General features: G+C 43.6%; 1 protein-coding gene across 3 annotated transcripts in view; it reads left to right on the top strand.

Moving 5' to 3' along the window:
- CYFIP1 (cytoplasmic FMR1 interacting protein 1) overlaps nt 1-22,135 on the top strand; it is a 147,489-nt gene that overhangs the window by 40,317 nt on the left and 85,037 nt on the right. The gene's annotated exons all lie outside the window — the stretch shown is intronic.

Consider the following 22,135-nt stretch of genomic DNA (forward strand, 5'->3'; position numbering starts at 1 on the left):
GATCACGCCTTGGGCCAAAGGCAGGTGCTCAACTGCTGAGCCACCCAGGCATCCCTCAGCTATTATTTCTTGAAATAAATGTTCTGTTTCCTCTTCTCTTTCTTTTCCTTCTTGATCCCTATAATGAGAATGTTATTACACTTGATGATGTCATTGAGTTCCCTTTGTTGTGACTTTTAATTATTATTTTTCTCTTGTTCAGCTTGTTATTCATTATTATGTCCTACAGGTTACTGATCCATTGTTCTGTTTCCTCTAGTCTACTATTTGTTCTCTCTAGTGTATTTTTAATTTTACTTATTGAATTCTTCATCTCTAATTGGTTCTTTTTATGTTTTCTATCTCTTTTCTGAGGGTCTCCTTGAAGTCCTCCACTTTTTATCAAGATCAAGTCCACTGAATATATTTTTTCTTTCTTTCTTTTTTTTTTTTTTTAAAGCCTAGTGAGTATCTTTATTACTTTAAATTCTCTATAAGGCATATTGTTTATTTCTGCTTGTTTAGGTCTCTGGCTGTGGATTTTCTGTTTTATCATTTGGGACATATTCCTTTGTCTCATTTGGTCTAACTTTCTGTGTCTGTTTCTATGTGTTAAGAAAGTCAGCTATGTCTCCTGTTCCTGAAAATAGTGGCCTTATGAAGAGGAGGTCCTGAGATGCTCTACAGTGTAGTGTGTCCTATTCACCAGAACCTGGTGTTTCAGAGGTGTCTCCTATGTGTGTTACATTTGCCCCACTGTTGTGGCTGAACTGCATTTGCCTTCAGTACCGTCATGTGCCGTGGCTCTCTGCCTGTTGTGGTCAAGTTTTAGTCCTTTTGTTGTTAGTGGGTTAGTCTGGGGCTCTCCCTCTTTCTTTTTTAAAAGGATTTTATTTATTTATTTATTTGAGGGAGGGAGAGAGGGAGGGGAAGAGAAAACACAGGTGAGAGAGCAAACACAAGTGGGGAGAGGGGCAGAGGGAGAAAGAGAAGCAGGGAGCCCAATCTGGGGCTCAATCCCAGGACCCCAAGATCATGACCTGAGCTGAAGGCAGATGCCCAACTGAGCCACTGAGGCACCCCTAAAATGTTTTCTTAATACCTTTTTTGGTTGTTCATTGCTAAATATAGAAATGCAACTGATTTTTATGTGTTGCTTTTGTATCTTACAGCTTTGCTGAATTCATTTATTGATTAGCTCCAACAGTTTTTATGGAATCTTTAGGATGTTTTGCATATAAAATTATGTTCTCAGCAGTTTCATGTATTATAAAGCTGTGTTAAGTACATATGTGTTTATAATTGTTAAATCTTGCTGAAGGATTGGAACTTTTATCATTTTTTAGTATTGGTTTTTGTCTTCAATTCTCTTTTATTTCATTTTATCTATTACTAGTAAAGCTACTTTTGTCCATTTTTGGTTTCTCTTTACATGTATTTTTTTTTCCATGCATTCAGCCTCACCCTGTTTTTAACTTTAAAATATGTCTCTCGTAGCATAGAATTGGTTCATTTTAAAAAAATTCATTGTGTCAGTACTGTTTTTGGATTGTCTAGTCCATTTACATTTCATATAAATACTTAACATGGTAGGGTTTATATCTACCATTTTGTTATTTGTCTTCTTTATATCTTGTATCTGGAGAACGTTTGCCTACAAGCGGGGGCCTTAAGCACAGAAACTTCACAGGAGTTAGTGGAGAACCTGCCCTGTGAGTGGGGTGTAAAATATCATCTCTGGCCTAATTTCAGGTTATCTAATAGGATTGCAGAGCATTCCAGGGATAAGATTTGCATTTGTATAAATTCTGTGCTTGGTGGGATCTTAGAACATGGTCTCAAGAAAATACAGATGTGTTTTTTTATTTCTGTTGGTTTGAGCCTGGTGTGCATTTGTGCTGTTCAGCTGAAGTTCATTAAGCATTCATTTAACTCCTTGCTCCCTGCACCCAGATTTATCATGACTGCCTCATCTCTGTGCATGGCTGTGAGGATAGAAATGATGGACTTTGAATGTGGCTTTCAGAATTTTTAGTTGTGAATAAAACGAATGGACAGTGATAACTACTGTGACCTAGAAACCAGCATATTTGTGATTTGTATTTGTATCTCAAATACTCCACTAGCCAAGCTTGTTAGGCCCAGTTCATCACTCTTCCTTGGGTACATATTACTCCAGAGTGGAGAATGCCCAATGCTTAAGAGAACAGTGAGTTCCCGTCTAGGATCCTGATTTGATGGCCAGAATCTTGTGCCCAGAGGTAGCATGATCATTTCTTTTTCTTTTTTTTTTTAAGATTTTATTTATTCATGAGAGAGACACACAGAGAGAGAGGCAGAGACACAGCAGAGGGAGAAGCAGGCTCCATGCAGGGAGCCCGACGCAGGACTCGATCCTGGGTCTCCAGGAGAGGACCCTAGGTGGAAGGTGGTGCTAAACCGCTGAGCCACCCAGGCTGCCCGCATGATCATTTCTTTGCCCATGTTGTCTTGGCCAGGACAGTGGGAATGGGCATGTATTCATCCTTCAAGATATTCTTCAGAAGAAGGTACACTTGGCTCCAAAGAACCTTGTATCTGCGAGTCAGAAATAGTGATGAGGATTTGCATTGTATTTAAATCCCGGACCTAGGGATCCCTGGGTGGCGCAGCGGTTTAGCGCCTGCCTTTGGCCCAGGGCGTGATCCTGGAGACCCGGGATCGAATCCAACGTCGGCTCCCGGTGCATGGAGCCTGCTTCTCCCTCTGCCTGTGTCTCTGCCTCTCTCTCTCTCTCTCACTGTGTGCCTATCATAAATAAAAAATAAAAAATAAATTTAAATCCCTGACCTACTCAAGCTATTTATTTTAAATAATTTTCTTCTTACTCCGCAAAACCCACCTAGAAGAACCAGTCTTCACAAAACCAATGAACTTTATTTTTTTTAATAAAATAATTTTTATTGGTGTTCAATTTGCCTAAATATAGAAAAACACCCAGTGCTCATCCCGTCAAGTGTCCCCCTCAGTGCCCGTCACCCACTCACCCCCACCCCCCGCCCTCCTCCCCTTCCACCACCCCTAGTTCCTTTCCCAGAGATAGGTGTCTTTATGTTCTGTCTCCCTTTCTGATATTTCCCACACATTTCTTCTCCCTTCCCTTATATTCCCTTTCACTATTATTTATATTCCCCAAATGAATGAGAACATACACTGTTTGTCCTTCTCCGATTGACTTCACTCGGCATAATACCCTCCAGTTCCATCCACGTCGAAGCAAATGGTGGGTATTTGTCGTTTCTAATGGCTGAGTAATATTCCATTGTATACATAAACCACATCTTCTTTATCCATTCATCTTTCGATGGACACCGAGGCTCCTTCCACAGTTTGGCTATTGTGGACATTGCTGCTAGAAACATCGGGGTGCAGGTGTCCCGGCGTTTCATTGCATCTGAATCTTTGGGGTACATCCCCAACAGTGCAATTGCTGGGTCGTAGGGCAGGTATATTTTTAACTGTTTGAGGAACCTCCACACAGTTTTCCAGAGTGGCTGCACCAGTTCACATTCCCACCAACAGTGTATGAGGGTTCCCTTTTCTCCACATCCTCTCCAACATTTGTTGTTTCCTGCCTTGTTAATTTTCCCCATTCTCACTGGTGTGAGGTGGTATCTCATTGTGGTTTTGATTTGTATTTCCCTGATGGCAAGTGATGCAGAGCATTTTCTCGTGTGCATGTTGGCCATGTCTATGTCTTTCTTCCTCTGTGAGATTTCTGTTCATGTCTTTTGCCCATTTCATGATTGGATTGTTTGTTTCTTTGGTGTTGAGTTTAAGAAGTTCTTTATAGATCTTGGAAACTAGCCCTTTATCTGATAGGTCATTTGCAAATATCTTCTCCCATTCTGTAGGTTGTCTTTAGTTTTGTTGACTGTATCCTTTGCTGTGCAAAAGCTTCTTATCTTGATGAAGTCCCAATAGTTCATTTTTGCTTTTGTTTCTTTTGTCTTCGTGGATGTATCTTGCAAGAAGTTACTATGGCCGAGTTCAAAAAGGGTGTTGCCTGTGTTCTTCTCTAGGATTTTGATGGAATCTTGTCTCACATTTAGATCTTTCATCCATTTTGAGTTTATCTTTGTGTATGGTGCAAGAGAGTGGTCTAGTTTCATTCTTCTGCATGTGGATGTCCAATTTTCCCAGCACCATTTATTGAAGAGACTGTCTTTCTTCCAATGGATAGTCTTTCCTCCTTTATCGAATATTAGTTGCCCATAAAGTTCAGGGTCCACTTCTGGATTCTCTATTCTGTTCCACTGGTCTATGTGTCTGTTTTCGTGCCAGTACCACACTGTCTTGATGACCACAGCTTTGTAGTACAACCTGAAATCTGACATTGTGATGCCCCCATATATGGTTTTCTTTTTTAAAATTCCCCTGGCTATTCGGGGTCTTTTCTGATTCCACACAAATCTTAAAATAATTTGTTCTAACTCTCTGAAGAAAGTCCATGGTATTTTGATAGGGATTGCATTAAACGTGTATATTGCCCTGGGTAACATTGACATTTTCACAATATTAATTCTGCCAATCCATGAGCATGGAATATTTTTCCATCTCTTTGTGTCTTCCTCAATTTCTTTCAGAAGTGTTCTATAGTTTTGAGGGTATAGATCCTTTACATCTTTGGTTAGGTTTATTCCTAGGTATCTTATGCTTTTGGGTGCAATTGTAAATGGGATTGACTCCTTAATTTCTCTTTCTTCAGTCTCATTGTTAGTGTATAGAAATGCCACTGACTTCTGGGTATTGATTTTGTATCCTGCCACGCTACCGAATTGCTGTATGAGTTCTAGCAATCTTGGGGTGGAGACTTTTGGGTTTTCTATGTAGAGTATCATGTCATCGGCGAAGAGGGAGAGTTTGACTTCTTCTTTGCCAATTTGAATGCCTTTAATGTCTTTTTGTAGTCTGATTGCTGAGGCTAGGACTTCCAGTACTATGTTGAACAGCAGTGGTGAGAGTGGACATCCCTGTCTTGTTCCTGATCTTAGGGGAAAGGCTCCCAGTGCTTCCCCATTGAGAATGATATTTGCTGTGGGCTTTTCATAGATGGCTTTTAAGATGTCGAGGAATGTTCCCTCTATCCCTACACTCTGAAGAGTTTTGATCAGGAATGGATGCTGTATTTTGTCAAATGCTTTCTCTGCATCTAATGAGAGGATCATATGGTTCTTGGTTTTTCTCTTGCTGATATGATGAATCACATTGATTGTTTTACGGGTGTTGAACCAGCCTTGTGTCCCAGGGATAAATCCTACTTGGTCATGGTGAATAATTTTTTTAATGTATTGTTGGATCCTATTGGCCAGTATCTTGTTGAGAATTTTTGCATCCATGTTCATCAGGGATATTGGTCTGTAATTCTCCTTTTTGGTGGGGTCTTTGTCTGGTTTTGGAATTAAGGTGATGCTGGCCTCATAGAACAAATTTGGAAGTACTCCATCTCTTTCTATCTTTCCAAACAGCTTTAGGAGAATAGGTATGGTTTCTTCTTTAAACGTTTGATAAAATTCCCCTGGGAAGCCATCTGGCCCTGGACTCTTGTGTCTTGGGAGGTTTTTGATGACTGCTTCAATTTCCTCCCTGGTTATTGGCCTGTTCAGGTTTTCTATTTCTTCCTGTTCCAGTTTTGGTAGGTTGTGGCTTTCCAGGAATGCGTCCATTTCTTCTAGATTGCCTAATTTATTGGCGTATAGCTGTTCATAATATGTTTTTAAAATCGTTTGTATTTCCTTGGTGTTGGTAGTGATCTCTCCTTTCTCATTCATGATTTTATTAATTTGAGTCTTCTCTCTCTTCTTTTTAATAAGGCTGGCTAATGGTTTATCTATCTTGTTAATTCGTTCAAAGAACCAACTCCTGGTTTTGTTGATCTGTTGCACAGTTCTTCTGGTCTCGATTTCGTTGAGTTCTGCTCGAATCTTTATTAACTGCCTTCTTCTCTTGGGTGTAGGGTCTATTTGCTGTTTTTTCTCTAGCTCCTTTATGTGTAAGGTTAGCTTTTGTACTTGAGTTCTTTCCAGTTTTTGAATGGATGCTTGTATTGCGATGTATTTCCCCCTTAGGACTGCTTTTGCTGCATCCCAAAGATTTTGAACGGTTGTATCTTCATTCTCATTAGTTTCCATGAATCTTTTTAATTCTTCCTTAATTTTCTGGTTGACCCTTTTATCTTTTAGCAGGATGGTCCTTAACCTCCACGTGTTTGAGGTCCTTCCAAACTTCTTGTTGTGATTTAGTTCTAATTTCAAGGCATTATGGTCTGAGAATATGCAGGGGACAATCCCAATCTTTTGGTATCGGTTCAGACCCGATTTGTGACCCAATATGTGGTCTATTCTGGAGAAAGTTCCATGTGCGCTTGAGAAGAATGTGTATTCAGTTGAGTTTGGATGTAAAGTTCTGTAGATATCTGTGAAATCCATCTGGTCCAGTGTATCATTTAAAGCTCTCGTTTCTTTGGAGATGTTGTGCTTAGAAGACCTATCGAGTATAGAAAGAGCTAGATTGAAGTCACCGAGTATAAGTGTATTATTATCTAAGTATTTCTTCACTTTGGTTAATAACTGATTGATATATTTGGCAGCTCCCACATTCGGGGCATATATATTGAGGATTGTTAAGTCCTCTTGTTGAATAGATCCTTTAAGTATGATATAGTGTCCCTCTTCATCTGTCACTACAGTCTTTGGGGTAAATTTTAGTTTATCTGATACAAGGATGGCTACCCCTGCTTTCTTTTGAGGACCATTTGTATGGTAAATGGTTCTCCAACCTTTTTATTTTCAGGTTGTAGGTGTCCTTCTGTCTAAAACGAGTCTCTTGTAGACAGCAAATAGATGGTTCCTGCTTTTTTATCCAGTCTGAAACCCTGCGCCTTTTGATGGGATCATTAAGCCCGTTCACGTTCAGAGTTACTATTGACAGATACGAGTTTAGTGTCATCATGATATCTATTCAGTCCTTGTTTTTGTGGATTGTTCCACTGAACTTCTTAAAGGGCAATTTTAAGAGTCCCCCTTAAAATTTCTTGCAGAGCTGGTTTGGAGGTCACATATTCTTTTAGTTGCTGCCTGTCTTGGAAGCTCTTTATCTCTCCTTCCATTTTGAATGAGAGCCTTGCTGGATAAAGTATTCTTGGTTGCATGTTCTTCTCATTTAGGACCCTGAATATATCCTGCCAGCCCTTTCTGGCCTGCCAGGTCTCTGTGGAGAGGTCTGCTGTTACCCTAATACTCCTCCCCATAAAAGTCGGGGATTTCTTGTCTCTTGCTGCTTTAAGGATCTTCTCTTTATCTTTGGAATTTGCAAGCTTCACTATTAAATGTCGAGGTGTTGAACGGTTTTTATTGATTTTAGGGGGGGATCTCTCTATTTCCTGGATCTGAATGCCTGTTTCCCTTCCCAGATTAGGAAAGTTTTCAGCTAGGATTTGTTCAAATACATGTTCTGGCCCTCTGTCCCTTTTGGCGCCCTCGGGAACCCCAATCAAACGTAGGTTTTTCTTCCTCAGGCTGTCGTTTATTTCCCTTAATCTGTCTTCATGGTCTTTTAATTGTCTTTATCTTTTTTCCTCAGTTTCCCTATTTGCCATAATCCTGTCTTCTATGTCACTGACTCGTTCTTCCACCTCGTTAACCCTCCTCGTTAGGACTTCTAGTTTGGATTGCATCTCATTCAGTTGATTTTTAATTTCTGCCAGATTGGATCTAAATTCTGCAGTCAGGAAGTCTCTTGAGTCCTTTATGCTTTTTTCTAGAGCCACCAGTAGCTGTATAATAGTGCTTCTGAATTGGCTTTCTGACATTGAATTGTAATCCAGATTTTGTAACTCTGTGGGAGAGAGGACTGTTTCTGATTCTCTCTTTTGAGGTGAGGTTTTCCTTCTAGTCATTTTGCTCAGTGCAGAGTGGCCAAAAACAAGTTGTATTGGGAAAAGGAGAAAAAGAGAGGGAGAGAAGGAAAGAAGAGAGAAGGAGAAAGAAAAAAGAAAAAAGGAAGAAAAAAGGAAAAAATAGAAGAAAAAGAGAAAGAAAAAGAAAGGTGAAAAAATGGTGGGAAGCAATCAGAAATCAAAAAGAAAAAAAAAAAAAACACGGGGGAGTATCTTCTGATTCTGTATACTTTAAGTCCCTTGACTTCCCCTGGAACTTGTCAGTCTAGCTGGTCTTCTGGGGGAGGGGCCTGTTGTGCTGATTTTCAGGTGTTAACACTTGGGGGAGCTGCTCTGCCCCCTGCCTGGTGCAGGGCTCAGTGGGGGTGTTTACCCCGTGAGGCCGCAGGAGGAACAACCCCAGTGGCGGGGCAGCTCTGGAAACCTGGATTCAGCTCCGCAGGAACTACTCCGTCTGCAGGGCCTGGAGGCTCCGGGGCGGGGCCGCTGATCTGCTCAGCTCGGGGCAGGAGCGTCCTTGCTTTTCTGGGCCCTCCCGGCCTCTGCCTGTCCCGGGGGAGGCGGGATCCTGGGCTGTGTCCCGGCGCCCTGTGCTCCCGGTCTGCGCTGTTGGATTCACGCTCTGGGCCGCGCAGCCCCTTCCACACGGAGCCTCTTCCTCTGCTCGAGACCCTCCGAGCTGCTCTGGGTCCCGCTGTGCGCGCTGCAGCCGTTAGGGAGCTCGGCGCACTCTCCCCGGGGCGCAGGTGTCTGTTAGTGTCCCAGGGAGCCCGAGGGCATCCCCGCCCTCCTGGGGTCCTGCTCTAACTCCCTGCGAGCCCCTTTCTGCCCGGGAAGGTTGGTGCAGCTCCTGCTTCTCCGGGATGGAGCTTTCCTGTCCTGGGGACACTTCCCCAGCCTCTGCCCGGCTCCTCGCGGGGCCCCTCCCCCTTTGGAGGCCTTTTTCTTCATTTCTTTTTTCCTATCTTGATAGAAGCGTGAACTCTTCTCACTGTAGCATTCCAGGTGTTCTCTCTTTAAATCTCAGGCCGAATTCGTAGATTTTCAGGATGATTTGAAGGTTATCTAGGTAATTTGGTGGGGACAGGTGATTTGGGGACCCTACTCTTCTGCCATCTTGCTCCTCCTCCAAAACCAATGAGCTTTAAAACTACCTGAACTCTTGATTCTTTGGGAGAAGGTATCACCAGAGATCACTAAATAACTTGTGTGTTTAATAAAGTAAACTTATGCATGCATGTGATCATTTCACAGGCTCTGGAAAGTCAGCTTTGCTGCTGCTCTGGAGACCGCACTCATAAAGTTTTTGTACAGGGGCAGTCCGAGTGGCTCAGCGGTTTAGCGCCACCTTCAAACCGGGGCCTGATCCTGGAGACCCGGGATCGAGTTCCACGTCAGGCTCCCTGCATGGAGCCTGCCTCTCCCTTTCCCTGTGTCTCTGCCTCTCTCTGTCTCTGTCTCTGTCTCTCTCTCTGTGTCTCTCATGAATAAATCAAATCTTTAAAAAAATAAAGTTTTTGTACATAGAAGCTGTATTTTTTCCTTTGCATTGTTGGACATGGGGTGTGAAGATGGCCCAGACAGATCTCAGCTGATCCAGCCAGCTAAGGAACTCAGAAGAGTTGACCTGGCCTTCAGGCCCGCATATTCCCTCCTGTGGCTAATAGGTCATAACAGGTTCTTCTAGGAGAGCTGGTAGGGCAGTCTAGTGGGGGCATGCCCTCCAATTATTCTAAATGAAATCAAGACTCTCTTGAGGCACAGAGTTGTAAGCACACTCTCAAATACACCATCTTGGGTAACAGTGCAGGAATGCACATGACCTATGCATAAAGGGAGAATTCAGAGGGAACTTGAGACTTTCATACTCAGAGTCTGCAGGAAGGGTGTGTGTGGCCACAGTGCCCAGGACCACCCCTACCCAGTCTGTAGGGCCTCTCCCTCCACTTTCCCCCTTTCCCCCCCAGGCTGAGTCACATGCTAGCAATGGCACAGTAGGGCACATCTCCCTTCCTGCCTTGACCTTGTGGCAGAATGGAGGCAACAGAGATCCAAAAGCTTCTCAAAAGCAGTCACACAGAAGTGCAGGGCAGGAAGTCACCAGGTGTTTCTAAAAAACACATTTTTTTTTTTAATTTTTATTTATTTATGATAGTCACAGAGAGAGAGAGAGAGAGGCACAGACACAGGCAGAGGGAGAAGCAGGCTCCATGCACCGGGAGCGTGACATGGGACTCGATCCCGGGTCTCCAGGATCGTGCCCTGGGCCAAAGGCAGGCGCCAAACCACTGCGCCACCCAGGGATCCCTAAAAAACACATTTATAGCAACATCTAGACTGGCATTTGACCAAAAACCGCATAATACTATAGTATAGCCAAGTTATCACATAAAGTTAACTATCACATTTTTTTCATTTAATTATATTTAATTTTCATTTAATTTTTTAAAACTAATTTTCATTTAATTTTTCTTTTATGTTTTAATAATTTGCCTCTAGATAATTGGCTCATCCAACGAGGTTGGATGAGTGTGTGCAAAGGGTGGACATGGGACCGGGGAGGTCCTTGACCCCTGGAACTGCCACCTGAGTAAAGGGAGAATCAACATCCCCCCACTACCCTCCATCAGGAAAAAGGAACACATCCTTTCACATACGTCACTGTCAGACCATGCACGTGATATGTGGGAAGCTGTAACCCTCTCCGCATGCACATATGGCATCCCCCACACCAGAAATGAACAGAGTGGGGTGAGTCCACTTGGGGATGCCTCTGCCAGGATGGCCAAGGACTGGGACAGCTACCACAGGGGATGTGACTTCACACTCTTGCAAAACTCTCCAAGCTTAAGAACTGGTTTGTTCCTGATAGTTGTAGCCCCATGCTGGTTCATAGCTTCTGCTTATTCAGCTGGCAGCTCCCAGAAAGGAGTGATGGGGTAGCACTGTTTCATCCCCTATCTCCACCCATATGCCAAGTTGATGTTTCTAAGTACCTCATGTTGCTTGGAAATTCAGCTTAAATAAATTATACACACTCAGTATTTCTCCTTTCATCTTTTATCTAGTTTATTAACTCCTCTTGCAAAGAAGGAAAAAAAAAAGCAAAAACAATGATTTTGAAAAGCAGAGCATTTCATATCCCTGTCATTTTCATCTGCTTGCTCCATCCCTAAAGTGACTCTGAGCATGAGCTCCTGTTGGTGGCTTATAAATGTAAATTGTCTCTGACTCTGGTGGGTAAATCATAAAACATGTACAGTCAATAACAGATACTAGTTTGAAAGGATGTGACTAGAATGTAGGAGATAGTGTTGTATGTGCTTGTTGGTTGTGGTGGCCTTTTGATGGCTGTTTTAGAGCTTCCCATGCCTGCAACTTGCAGTGAGGCCAGTTGTTAGCTGTAGTGGGTGCCAGGTACTGCTGGTACCCCTGATTTCCTCCCATCTCCGGTATATTTGCAGGAATGAAGCCTTGCCAAGGGGCTTGTGCGTTAGTCCATTAGGGCTCTTGTAACAAAGTACTACAGATTGGATGTCTTAACAACAGAAATTTATTTCATTCAGTTCTGGGGGCTGGGAGTCGAAGATCAAGGTGTTGGCAAGGGTGGTTTATCTTGAAAGCCACTCCTTGGCTAGGAGGTGACCATCTTCCCTCTCTCCTCACATGGCCTTTTCTCTATGTCTGTCTCCTAATTTCTAATAAGGACACTAGTCATGTTGCATTAGAGCTACACTATGAACTCATTTTACCGTAATTAGTCCTGTAAAGATCCATTCATATGAGGTCTAAGGTACTGGGGATCAGGGCTTCTACATATGGATTGGGGGACCATTTCAGCCCATAGCAGCTCATTTAGTTAAAACTCAGTGTTAACAGTAGCACTCCTCATTCCATAGGCCGGGCCCTCAATGATGGGGCACCTGTGAGCCTTCAGAGCTGTAGGCTCCCACTGCTCCTTGAGGACAGATGACAAGGAAAGGCTGGAGCCAGGTGAGTAGCTATTAGAGCAGCTGAATTCCTTGTCTTTGTTAGGTAGAAATGTAGTTGCTCCACTGTTTTCTTCCATCATTTCAAAGGATTATATAATGCTATATATATATATATATATTGCACGCTTGTCCTGAAATGGTTTCTCAAAGTGTGGGCCAGAGATTCTTACCTTAAAATCAAGGCAAGGGTTGGGGGAGAGGTTGCGGGCACCTACTAAGAATTGGGTTTGAGGTCCGAGATTTGGCATTTGTGCTCAGCCTCCCTGGTGATTTTCTGCTGTGTTTATTTACAGCCAGCTCATACCTCAGCTCCGTGGGGACTCTTGGGGAGTTGAGTTGGAGGAACCTACTCAGGATTTTATAGTTTTCTTTTCCTAAGACTTTATTTATTCGTGAGAGACACAGAGAGAGGCAGAGACAGAGAAGCAGGCTCCATGTAGGAAGCCTGATGTGGGACTCGATCTCGGGACTCCAGGATCACACCCTGAGCCAAAGGCAGATGCTCAACCGCTGAGCCACCCAGGTGTCCCAATTTTATGGTTTTCTGAATAAAGTATCGACCTTATAAGCTTTTTAGCAGACTGAAAATGGCTGATTTCAAAAGCTCTTACCTCTTCAAGACTTTTAAATTACCACAGGAAAAAAGGAATTAAAACTAAGCTGGAAGGAACTTAAGCATTTTAAAAGGTGGGGAATGGCTGCCAGGCCATATACCTGGACTGAGGACCCTTTGTATCTACAGGCAAAGCCACTAGCTGCTGCCTCATCACCCACAGGGATGAGGGACTTGAAATCTCACATATATGTGTATTAAACTGTTCATTGTGGCAATTCCAAAATGTACAGACACAGAAAATAGTGTCAGGAACCCTCAACAGTGATCTCCGTTCGTCTTGTGACACCCCCACACATGCACTATCCTGCAGCAAATCCCAGATGCAGCATTTCATCTCATTCACAAATGCTTTAGTACATATTCCAAGGGATAGAGTTCTTTTTAAAAACATAATGTTGGAATTTTGCTCCTTTTTTCTGGGTCAGAAGTGGAAATAGTTCTGCATTTCAAGATCTTTCACTATTTTCTTTAAACTTTTTTTTTTTCTTTAACCTTTTCTTTCAGATCTTAAATATCTGGGAAATATAAAATTATTGCGTAATTGAAACTCAAAATTTGAGGAGTGCCTGGGTGGCTCGGTGGTTGAGTGTCTGCCTTCAGCCCAGGTCATGATCCTGGGTCCTGGGATCAAGTCTTGCATCAGGCTGCCTGTGGGGAGCCTGCTTCTCCCTCTGCCTGTGTCTCTGCCTCTCTCTGTGTCTCTCATGAATAAATAAATAAAATCTTAAACCACACACACACACACACACACACACACACACGGAGAAAATTTTTTCCCACCAATTTGAGGCCCTTTACCCTGAAGCACATCATTGTATTTCTCCTAAGTATAATAATATTCTCTTACATACTCATAGGACAATGACCAGATTTGGACCTTTTATAGCAAGTTTGCCAACCCCTGCCCCAGAGAATTCATTGCATGTATTAACATGCAAGATTTTCCTCATAGTTCATGATAATAAAAACCCTTATTATCAGCTCAGGAGACTGGGCCCATAGTCTGTGGTCTGTTTGTTCAGTGGAATAGTATATACCTGTCAAAACACTTCAGAGCAACTTGTGATTGTGATTGCCTCTTAGTGATACAAGAGCAGTGAAAAAAGTCAGACAAATATATATAGCATGATATTCCTTTTGTAATTATAAAATTTACTTTTTTTTATATTTTAAAGATCAATTGATTGACTTTAGAGAGAGAGAGAGAGGGGTCGAGGAGGAGGGGCAGAGAGAGAATCTCAAGCAGACTACCAACTAGGTGAACAGCTCTACAGAGGGCTTGAGGTCATGACCCTGAGCTGAAATCAAGAGTCGGATGCTTTACTGACTGAGTCACCCTATGCCCCTATAATGATTAAATTGAAAAAGGAGCCTTTTAAGAATATGTATAAATGAGATGCTACTTGTATAAAAGAAAATGGGGGATCGATGCTTGGTTAGTGTCTGCCACGGATCACTTGCAGGTCCCTAGCTTTTGTTGTGGATGGTGGTTCACCTGTGGTTATGGCATTATTAAACATAACTAAGTTGAAAGTAGATCAGGTTCTAAGAACTATTGTGCAGCTGAGGTCCAGTAAAAGAACTGCTAACATTAATCAGCTTACTGAACCTTCTGTGGATCTCGACATTACTTTCAAGTTAGTGCTTGAGGATTAACTGTTGCCTCAAACTGTTTGCCAGATGGGTAGCTTTTGACTTATGGTAATGGGTCAGCAGTTTGCTGAGATGGGGGCTGTGCACTAGAAACTGCTTCCTTCTCTGGGCGGGGCTGGTGGAGTTCTTCTCCTGGGTAAATTTAGAAGTGAAAGAGGAAATTCCAATGGGTAAAGGCTGACAAGATTGATAGGATATTTTAAAACTGAAATTTCAGAGGAAAATGTGGCATAGAAAGAAAGGCATGTAGCCTGATTGGGAAAAATGTTTGCAGCAACTTTCACATGGCTTTAATGTCTGTAATGTCAGTGCTATACTGAGCGCCTTACGCATTGCATTGATAAGGAAGATGCCAACACTTCAAAGGACAAAATAAGAGGAAAACAATCAAGCTGGCAAGTCACACAAAGAAAAAGAAAAAAACCCAGCGGGTTACTGCATAGGGATTGTGTTTAATAGGCACAGGAATGCCTATTAAAAGAACATTTAGATACAGTTTCATCTGTGGGAGAGTACCTAACCTCAATCTACGTGCAGCTTTTAAAAATTGAGATATAATTGACATACAACATTATATTAGTTTCAGGTGTACAATGTAGTGATTTGACATATGTATATACTGCAGAATGATTACCACAGTAAGTCTAGGTAACATCCATCACTTCACATAGTTACAGAAACATTTTTTTCCTGTGGTGAGAACTTTAAAGTCTATTCTCTTAGGAACCTTCAAATATGCAATACATTATTATTATTAACTATAGTCACCATGCTGTGTAATATATCCCCAGGATTTATTTATTTTATAATCGGAAGTTTGTACCTTTTGTACCTTTTGACCACCTTTATCTTTGTCATGCATCCTGTACTCCCTGCTTCTGGCAACTACCAACTTTGCTATATCTTTGAACTTGGTTTTTTTGTTTGTTTTTTTAGATTCTACACATACGTGAGATTGTACGGAATTTATCTTTTTCTGCTTTATTTTGCTAAGCATAATGACCTCAAGATCCATCTGTGTTGTTGAAAATGACAAGATTTCCTTCTTTTTTTATAGCTGAATAACATTCCTTCATGTGTCTACATATGTACACACATACCATATCTTCCTTCATCCATTGACGGGCACTTAGGTGGCTTCTGTGTCTTGGCTATTATGAATGATACTGCAGTGAAGATGGACTGCAGATTTTTTTTTTTTTTTTGAGTCAGTGATTTGTTTCCTTTATTTCCTTTCACTCAGAAGTGGGATTTCTGGATGTGGCCCCCACCCCGAGCCCCGGAGACTGCCACGGTGGGATGTATTTTACTAGAAAAAGTATACTCAGCTGGACATACTGTGTTCCTTTACTGTTTTACACAGGCATTGGATTCTGTGTGAAAGAAGGACTACTGCATTCACACGGGGAAACATCCAGTAATTCATTAGTAGACCATGCTGTCTCTCTGTATCCCAGACCATGAGGAAAACAACCACTTCACCAAGGAGAGTCTGTCCAATCTAAACATCTGCCAGATGGCAGTATATCAGTTTCTGTGTTCTTGCCCATCTATGTGATTGCATTTGTGGTGCTGAAGAAACTCAGTTGTTTTAATTCACAAAAGCTTTAAAACCATTCTCAAAAGCAGAACTAGTCTCTTTGACAGCCACCTCAAAAGAACCATGGTACTTACCGATGTGCTCCTGGTTTCTAGCATTTCCATTTTCCCAAGGGACCCACATGGGGCCCTGGGAGTGGGAGAGCACAGTACGGATATGTCAGGCTGGGCCTGGGTGTTAGGTTGCTGAGGTAGGCTGGCTGCAAGAAGGGCCCTTGACTTTACCTAAGGGATTGAGACTTCAGTCTGTGGAATACTGGGCCCATTCTTTTATTGATTGATTGTTTTAGCATCTGAGTAGTTTCTTCATAGCAATCTCAGGAGGCGAGCCAGTATATAAAATAGCTAAAGGCGAGGTTGCTTTCCTTTGTGATCACGGAGTACCCCAGAGTTTCATGGAACAGGATTTGAGAGCCATAGCTGTTGGTAGCAGTGGCCATGTGGATATGAGCAGAAGAGTAACATGATGAAAGTTGTACTTTGTACAGTTCAAAGAAGTGAGGAAGGAGAGTGGCAGACACGAGTGCAGCTTCGGAGTGCCACAGACAGAAGAGTGGCCGGTCCCACTGAGTGGGGTGGGAGCAGGAGACCTACGGCATGACACATAGCTCTGGTCTTGGGAAGACCCTGTGAGTTGGAGAACCGTGTCCTGAGGGGAAGAGCCCAGAGGCTCAAGATTCCCAAGCATGCTCCATCTCAGACTTCACTTCATTGTGATTTTCAAGCATACTTGATTTTGTTTCTTTGTCAAAGCAGCATTTCTTTTGACGTGATCATCAGAGACTAGTGCTGCTTTTGAGAATGGATTTGAAGTTTTTGTGCATTTAAAACAATCTAGTTTCTTTAGCCACTCAAGCTTGGCTAGAAAATGATGTTTGATTTTTAATTAGGAGCTTTTTGCCTGATGATACAGCAGCCTCATCCCCACCCTTCCAACTACCCCCTTAATCTGGAGAAATAAATTGGAGTCCATGCTAGTTGGTGATACAGAAAAAAAGTTGTTTTAATTTTTTCTTTCCAAGTTTTGTTTAAATTCCAGTTAGTTAACATACCGTGTATATTTAGTTTCAGGTGTACCATGTAGTGATTCAACACTTAACATACATCTCCCAGTGCTCATCACAAGTGCTCTCCTTACTCTTACTCTTACTTTCTTGGTTAAGAGTCTGTTTCTTGGTTTGCTTCTCTTTTTTCTTCCCCCATGTTTGTTTGATTTCCTAAATTCCACATATGAGTGAAATTATACGGTATTCTCTGACTGACTTATTTCACTTAGCATAATACTCTCTAGCTTCATTCATGTCATGGCAAATGGCAAGATTTCATTCTTTTTTATGGCTGAATAATATTCCATTGTACGTATATACAACTTCTTTATCCATTTATCAGTCAGTGGACGCTTGGGCTGTTTCTGTAATGTGGCTTTTGTAGATAATGCTGCTATAAACAGTATTTTTGTATCCTTTGGGTAAATACTTAGTAAGGCACACTGTTTTAAAATGTGGGAGAGAAAGGCAAGGTTCAATAAAGTATGCTTCTCTTCCTCACATGATTTATTTTACATGTGAACAGATTGTGTAAAAATATGGGACATTTCTACTTTTCTGGGAAGTGCCTTTATTTGCATATAGAAAAGAAAGAAAATTAGTATCCATCTTACACATGTTAGCAGAGTCATTTCATAGTTTCTTGTTTGGTTATGCTGTGGAGTCTGATGAGCAACATACTTTCAATTTGTAAAATAAAAGTTTAGAAATACTAAGAAGACTGCTCTTGGTCATGTTGACTCAGGGTGGAAGCAACACATGCACAGCACTCTCACTGTGGGTGTCACAAGCAGGACACATGAATGGGCACCAAAGTTATCAGCTCTGCATTTCCCTGCCTGTGGTTTCACCATGTTGGTGTTCAGTTGCCCTGACAGTGTCTAGTCTAAACAAAGATTATTGTTTTCAGTGCCTGTGTAGAGCTCCCACCTGTTGGCTCTTGGATAGGATGCACCTTCACTTGGCTTTTGTCTGACACTGGGCTACCATCCTGGCAGATGCCCCCAGAGGGAGGCTCTGGGTCTCACAGTCTAGTGCTAGACTCTGTCCTCATGTGTGCACAGTGCTAGTGCTGCCCCCACCTCTCAATCTACCCCCAGACCCCCAGCTTCTGGCCCCTGAATTACTGTCCCAGTGCTTCATTCCTTCCTTTGGGCATCCAGGTGCTAGCTATGGCTACACATACTACTTCCTGCCCCTCCAGAGCTTTGCGGTCAGTTTGTAATCCTGTTTGCGACCTGGTTTAGCTGCCACCCTATCTTACGGACAGTGAGACCCAGCACTGTCTAATTCCTGGCCCTTGGATGCTTTGTATTTATTAATAGGCACGTACTTAGCAGAACAGTTGTAATTTCATTTCTGTTTTTGTGAACAGTAATTTATCTAGGTCAGACCTTGCTTTGATAAAAGTTACAGATCCGTGGAATTATGTGTTGAGTTCCTTTGTGAGAATGTGAGACATATTCGAGTTAAATGTTTGATTTGCTTAAGATTTAAATTTGGAGGCCAGAAGTAACCAGAATCAGTTTGCTTACTGTTTATGTTTTGGGGTTTTTCTCTTGGTGTTTTGTTTTTAAAGATTTTATTTATTCATGAGAGACACACAGAGAAAGAGGCAGAGACATAGGCAGAGGGAGAAGCAGGCTCCATGCAGGGAGCCCGATGTGGGACTCGATCCCGGGACTCCAGGATCACACCCTGGGCCAAAGGCAGATGCTAGACCGCTGAGCCACCCGGCTGCCCCACCTGTTGGTGTTTTTAAGCCGTCCTTCTACATGAGTCGCTCTCCTCAAGCTGATGTCCGTTCAACTTTTATTGGCATTTATTTCCTTTCGCTCTTTGTTTTTATTTTTTTACCCTGGTAGATGAATGTCCTTCTTCCAAATACATGCAGATGATTTCACCCAAAAGTGTTTTCAAATGTTTTTTGTTTGCAGAAAATGCTAGGGGAATGATGATAGAACAGAAATACAGCTCTATGGTCATAGCAGTTTGTCCTCCAATCTGCTAAAATGTAAGGCCTCCCTCCCTGGCCTGAGTCTGGCTCCAGGCTGGCCTGGGCTGGCCCCAGAGGGCAGTGCAGATTGAAGTTGTCTGGGCTCAGAGGAGGCCTTATGTGGAGACTTCACATCAGCTCTGTAATACTGCCCCTTGAGCCCTGCCATCACACCAAGGTACTGTTGAGGATCTGAACCAGGTGAGCAGATGCCTCCATGCTATGCTTTCAGGGGCTTTGGCAGGAGTGTCTGGATTGTGGGTCCCTTCAGGAGCCCCTTGTCACCAACCCCTGGTACCTGTCTTCTTGCTTTACCTGCAGTGCCCATCTCGCACCTCTCTTACCTTGCTCCTTTGTTTTGTCTTGTCTCTTCAGCGGGTTTTCTGACAGTGTTCCATTTTCCTAAGGGTACTGGCTTATTAGAGACATACTCATAACCAGTGTGTGTGTGCGTGCACGCACACACACCATACGTACTGTTTTTCTTTCCCTTTTAATTTCTTGGCACCACCCATGCTGCTAGTTGAAAATCAGTCTCACTGCTTTAATTTCTATGAATTCTTTGCGGCTTAAGTGTTCTTTTTTCCCAAGACCATTGAGTTATATAAGGACTCATTGTCTGCTATTACCTTTTTATGGAACTGCCCGCAAACAGGGGGCTTCCCTTTCTTCCTTCCCATCTACCCGGATGCTACCCAGAAACGGGGAATATGATTACATCGTATATTTTTAAGCAAGTTCTCTTGTGCAGTATTCTTTGCTTCAAAGTGTGTGGTGACTATTACATTTATAGAAATCCTCTGGCCTTTTCCCTTAGATGCTCACGGAGGCCCTGTCTCCTGTTCCCGTACTCCCCTGGGCAGCTCTGTCTGGGGTTCCAGCTCTTGCTGCCCCTCAGGCCTAGGCTGCTTCCTAACACCTGCACTCACCCTTTGTGAAACCCGCTTTTTTGTTTGCCTCTGGCCTTTATCCAGGTAGACATAGTGCCTGGCGATGGAGCGGGTGATTCTGTCCCTGCTCTGGCCATGGGACCTCTGAACCTTGCTCTGCTCATCTGTTGGGATGGGATGGCACCACCGTGAGTGCAGCTAAGAGGACAACTTGTTGAGAAGATGCAGGGTGAATTTGAGGCTGAGGGGCAGACATTGCCAGGTGAGGGAGAAAGGAGGTCAGCAGCTATGGGGGCCTTCAGCATGTCAAGTAGGCACAGCCTTTCCAATGGGCAGCTGTGAGGCTCTTCAGCCCAGTGTTGGGAACCCCAGCCTCCTGACTACATGTGGTTGCTTGACCCCACCTAGGGTCCCCTGATGCTCACCTGTGGTGGCCACCTGAGGTGCATGGGGCATGATCCTTGGGCTCTAGCTCTGGGTAGGAGATGAAAGGAAGGGATGCCCCTAGTTTGCACTGGCAGCGTTGTGTGAGAGGGATTTATGTATACCAGTGTGGTGGTCCGTCTTGTAGGGGGAGAGGGAAATCTGTAGTTAGATACCTCTTACGGAGGCAAATAAATGCCAGCAGGATTTTGAAGACTCTGCCCTGCATAGACCTGAGCCTCCATTCTGCATGAGTCTGTTCCTGGTAGTGAGCAGGAACCTGTGGTTGCTTGAGTCCCAGCTGAGACACAGCTGGTGCCTGTGTCCTGGGAGTGCCTCACCCAAGGGTAGGGAGTATGGGGCATAGGAGGAAGAAGTATCTCGCTAGGGTCTCCCTGGCTGAGAGTGTTCTAGTGTGTCACAGCACGGCTTTCCCTCCCATCTCCAGCACCCCTCCTCTCCAGCTTAAGCTCATGGGCATGAGGTCCCCATGCCAGGGTCATGCCCTAGGGGTCCTGTTGAGCAATCAGCACGGCGCCTTCCCCACACAGGCTGAGTGAAGAAATAAGCTGGGTGAGTGGGGCACACGGCACAGTGTGCAGGCTTCAGAATTCAGGCGACTAGCCAGCTCCCAGCCACTAATGTTGACACCAGAGCATAGGTGCCCCTTGAGCCAAGGGGATCCCTGTGAGTGATTCAGGGGTATTCGAACAGTCACTGGAAGAGCAACAAAGTATATTCAGTAAGTCCTTTGAAATCTTTATTTTAAAAACTGTTAAATGTACAAAATCAGTTTGTTGATGGTTTGTTAAAATGGCAGTGATATACCTTAACGACCTGTAGAGCTTGGCCGTGAACCTGAGGGCTGGGAACCACTGCAGGTAGAGTCAGTCAATGGGGCAGCCTGGCTTGACAGTGTTTGCTGATTATGTAAACCAAGGAGTCAGTTCACTGCAAAGGGAGGTGGGGGACCACACTCTGGAGGTGCCTGTGCTAGCTCTTTGAGAATGAGGTTTGGGTGGTCCGCTGACCCTTGTTGCACTCCTAGCCATCTGCTTTTTGTGCACTGAGCATATATTTTTTTATGACCAAAAAACACCAGTACATGGTAGACTTTAGCAGCCAGTTGGTGCAAGGGTATAGGGATTGTTGCACGGCAATTCTGTGTGACTCGTTCTTAGCTCTGTGTTGGTTTGCTTGGGATGCCAGAAAAAATACCACAAACAAGGTGGCTTGAGCAACAGGAATGTATTGTCTTATGGTTAATGGAGGCTGAAAGTTTGAGATCAAGGTGTCAGCAGGGCTGGTGCCTTCTGAGGCCTCTCTCCTCAGCTTGCAGATGGCCACCTTCTCTCTCTCTTCCCCTTGTACTTGTGGTCAGAGGCCATCTTGCTGTGAACAGGCCTTGAGTGGTGCACATCTCTTTACATGTTCATGTGAATTGCGTTGGTGGAGACAGAAATGTGACTTGAGTTGTTAAACTAAACTCTCCCCTGGCAGCGTGGGCAGGATTGAGCACTATTCCAAAGAAGTCATTTTCATTATGCTTTTGGGCATTGGCATTGTCGAAGCTGGTTACAAAGTCTTGTCACTCCCTCAGGTGCAGTAGACGCTCTGCCCCACAGGTCATGTGCTGGCTAGGCAGATGAAGTGCCCTTGTCCTGGGGACACAGGCTTTCTCTGGCTGGTGGCAGCATAGGCAGTGAGGGGGGAAGGGAACCAGAGGCCACTGGGGCAAGTGTCATGCCCAGAAGAAAGCCCAGTGGGCTTGAGAGGATGTGGCAGGAAGGAGTGAGGTCCTGCAGCCAGGAGGGCGGCCAGAGTGGTTACAGTGAGCATGGACATCATTTCTAGAGTTGTGAGTCCATCATGAGCGTAGGGTCTGTCGGTGGCACTTAGAGATGGAGAAAAGTAAGTAGATTTGAAAGAAATCTTGGAGGTAGAACTGTGAGATATTAGAGAACAAGTCAGGACAGAGACTTTGGAGAGTAGGACCCAGAGCTGA

This window comes from Canis lupus, chromosome 3 (genome assembly GCF_003254725.2).
Source record: "Canis lupus dingo isolate Sandy chromosome 3, ASM325472v2, whole genome shotgun sequence".
NCBI lineage: Eukaryota > Metazoa > Chordata > Mammalia > Carnivora > Canidae > Canis > Canis lupus.